The 4136-nt window shown below is 24.5% G+C and overlaps 1 long non-coding RNA gene across 1 annotated transcript in view; it reads right to left on the bottom strand.

The window, feature by feature from the left end:
- Window position 1: 1 nt before the first annotated feature.
- Window positions 2-4136, bottom strand: part of LOC136795103 (uncharacterized) — a 7706-nt gene continuing 3571 nt past the window's right edge. Inside the window, exons 2-3 of the long non-coding RNA XR_010842648.1 lie at window positions 290-372; window positions 2-117 (exon numbers count right to left, since the gene is read on the bottom strand). This is a non-coding gene — a long non-coding RNA (uncharacterized lncRNA). The remainder of the gene's footprint in view (window positions 118-289; window positions 373-4136) is intronic.

Here is a 4136-nt window from a genome sequence, read left to right as displayed (position 1 = left end):
TTTACCATTCATGTGATAATATAATATATAATATATGCTTGAGCAAAGGACCATAGTACATGCTAAGAATTTATTATATTCACCTACCTGGCAGGCCTCTGGATATGTTTCTTGGCCCTGAAATGCAAACATACATTATAATAAAAAGAATACAATGAATAATGTACAATTTATTTATTTTTTTATTTTAAAACGAAGTTTTGTAGAATCACTTTAAGAATATATCTTATGATATCATAAAAAAAAAATTCAACAATTTATACAAGTACTTATTTGGACAATGACTTACCATTCAGTCAGAAGTATTTGATAAATTTTGTGTGTCATGAATGTTCGATCGATCTCGCAGTGCTCCAAGCTAGTAGTTTTGTCCTAGAGAAAGGCATTCAACTTAATACTTAAATCATACATTTAATTTGTATAACATTATTTCTAATTTCGAATTGCCAATCAATTTGACAAAACTTTGAAAAATTTAATTTACAATTATTTTTCAAGTTTGTAGAAAATCAATCATGTATATATAATGGAAATATTTGTAATTAATATTATCTTTATTATTCAAAATTATTTTTTTCATGTTATTACTTTACCTTTTTTGCCACTGATTCCCACCTTCAGAACTTATAATAATTGTTACAAGATTCAGTTTTTATAATAACTAATACCTCATGACACTATTTTTCTTAATGTAAAAGTCAATTAATAAAATAACATTTGAACATGTTCATTAAAAAAAAAAGGGTTATTAATTAAGTTTTTATATTCATATATATCTTCCAATATAATTTTATTAACTGACTTTAGCAATAAAATCCTTGTGTTGTATCTCTAAGATTAATAAAGTTGTGAAGATGTCCTAAAACATAAGCTAATAAGACATAAAATAGTTTTGAATAATGAAAAAAGTATCAAGTTGAAGCAAAATTACCATTGTTTTTTGTAATATACAACATTTCGGATGACAATCAAAATATTTTATTAAAGAAATTTAACCTTAAATACTAATTTAAATAATTATTCACAATTCATAATGTGCATAAATATCGGACTTAATAATATGAAGTGCAGTAAAAACTGATTTTAGATTGTTCTAGAATACAAAATGGTGGAGGGTACCACTGACAAATTAGTAGTCAAATAAGTGTTTGTCATTTTCACTCTACTGTTCTTGTTAATTGAACTTTTTAACTCATAAAAACGATGTAGTAAGCATACTTTTTTTAAAAATTTGAGTAACATTTTAACATTTCATAATGAATGAAATATTAAGGATTGGAATCAGAAATAACACTTTTTGTAGGAACTTATACATGAATAATAATTTTAATTACATGTATTGTGTCATCAAATAAGTTTAACAATTGTGTTATCTAATCAAACAAATAATATGGATACACCTACATAGTATATGTTAACCAATCAAAAATTTCATCAATAAATGTTGACTGATATATTTATAAATCTAATTGGTGATAGAACAAACATAAGAAAAATGATCATTATAATTCGCAACTCGTTTTTTATATATGAATAATAAGAATAAATAATAATATTAATAATTGCCTAGGTGATAATTCATCTACCGTTACGAAGTTTGGAGAGGTTGTTTTAATACATCATGGTGGACATAAGATCTCGGCATTACCATGAATCAAATGAGCTTCCTTAACACCCTTGAGAAGGAAATGGACTACAAAACTTAAAAATTAAAAACAAATATTTAATATAATGGTTTTAATATTATTTTTTTTCTGACAGGCATTACCATCTATTCTACTTTTTTTTATTTCTTTCACCATCTGAACAATATTTTTTTGGTAATATTCTCAGTATAAAGTTCATTGCTCTATAGATTGAACAATGTACAATCATCATTTTAAAAGTTATACAGTGATTTCAAATAAATAAGTTAATATTATTAATTATTTTAGATATAATTTACAAAATTAGAATTTAAATATTTTATAATTTGAGATCAGGCCAAAAATTTAATTACTAATTATTATTATTTTTCTTAACTTAATTATGTGTCGGACCTAAGGCAATATAAAATAAAACGAAAAAAATCTTGAATATTAATTAAAGATGTTTCTCGTTTTTGATTAATCTTAAATGTTTGTCCTTATTAGTCATATCCACATAAATATATACAACACGCTACTTCTATAAATTATAATGTTAATAATTATTCTTAACAGTTCTTTCGCCATTAATATCTATTTTTTTTATTATTATGTCTATCATTCCACTTTTCATCAAACAACGTATATGGTACCTTTTTGAACTGTGTTAAGTGAAAACTCGAAATTTATAGTTTTAATTAAAATTATATCGTATAAAATTTTATAATTTCAAAGAAAAAGATTATAGTTTTATTTTTGAAATGGATTATTTTTTTCATGATTGTTATTCGAAATTATCTACATTTATGGACTTTAATTTTTCAGCTCCAAGTCTTAATATTAAACAAATAATGAAAGATGTACGATGACTTTATATTTTTTGATACAATAAGGACAATAAAGACATTCAGTTCAATATTAAATGTTATAATTCGCAAAACGTTAATTCTAATTTTCAAAAATATCTAATAATCATAAATAAAATATTTATAAAGTGAATAATTGATAATTGTTAAGCTATTAAACAAAGTTATAAAAAATCAAATGTATTCGCATTTAAAAAACTTCTTATGGAAAGAATCTTTATATAGAAATCAAAACATAAAGATACTTATTATATGATATATTTTGAGACGGAGGACTGGCAATAACTGAATTTAAAAGTGGGTTGATAAAATACACCAGAATTTCTAATTAGATATTGGAACATTATAAAACAAAAGGTCCAGAAGACTACAATAGAGGCGGATTTGATTTGATTTACTTGGAACTAGGAAACCACGGATAGGAAGAACTTAATTCAATAAAACACGGACTCGGTCAAGAGTTATGTTTTGATTGAATTGTCTAACAGCTTATTCTATATATCTCAGTTGAAATATTATAGCTTATTTGCATTAGCTTTATATTGTTCATTTTTTATTATTTATCATGCATCAGTTCATAAAGAATTTAATGTGAAGTTGTTAAAAAAGATTCAATGTTTAAGCATATGAATTGAATAATTAAATAAAACTTCTTCTAGAATCATCCATTATTTTTTTAATTCTTTTCTACACATACTTTTATAAGCGGGGGGTAGGAGGCAGCTTCTCCCTCCCCTAGAAGTGACAACAAATTAATACTTAAATAAAAAAAAAATTTTTTTCAAGGAAATAATAATCGTAATAGCTAATAAAGTACTGCGAAATTACATATAATATTCTTAAAATTTTGATTTCATTCGCCTTTTCCATGCTCAAATGTCACAACCTGATCGACTATGGCTTGCTCTCCCCTAGTTTTGATCCAGGGTACACCCTTCTTTTTATATGTATTTTAGTTTTGTTTTATATATTTGTGTATGTATAGATACGTTATGAAGAGATTCTCAAATGTAGAAATAAAGATATATACAAATAGGAAATATTTTCCTATAATTACAAATTGATTGAACAATTGACTAATTGCCCAGTTTTAAACAAGGAAAGGCCTACAATGTGTCTCCGTCTGGACGAGCAGTTTATATAACACCGTTTGATAAATAACAACTAATAATATTAAAAATTTTAAAAATATATTTATGAGAATTTATGGCATAAAACAATAATAGAACTAGTCCATGTTAATATTTGAATAAATTTCCCCATATTCAATTATTAGTAAAATCAATTATAAGAAACAGAAACTATAAATATATAGTTCAATTATTGCTCGCGATTTTGATTTTATAAAAAATACGATGTTCTTTTCTTTTTTAGATATTAAAAAAGTTGAAGAGAGTTAAAAAGAGGAATTTCGTTTTTACACAACACGATGTGAACACTTGAGAGTATAATTGCTAATGGCTGATCAATTTTATATGTCGCTGCTTTGCTTGAATAACTAGCTAAAAAAATAACTAAAAAAAAAAAGTTTTTAGAATTTTTTGCTTAATGTGTTCCAATGTAACGTGGTTTCACCATTGAGAGTGGTACATCTTCTTTTTCTATAATTTTTTACCACATAACAATTAAACTGTACTCAATCTTT

Source organism: Halyomorpha halys, unplaced genomic scaffold (assembly GCF_000696795.3).
Source record: "Halyomorpha halys isolate HHAL.00 unplaced genomic scaffold, Hhal_1.1 Scaffold1776.1, whole genome shotgun sequence".
Lineage (NCBI taxonomy): Eukaryota > Metazoa > Arthropoda > Insecta > Hemiptera > Pentatomidae > Halyomorpha > Halyomorpha halys.
Note: the sequence above shows the minus strand (reverse complement) of the source record. Positions and strands in the feature narration are given on the sequence as shown.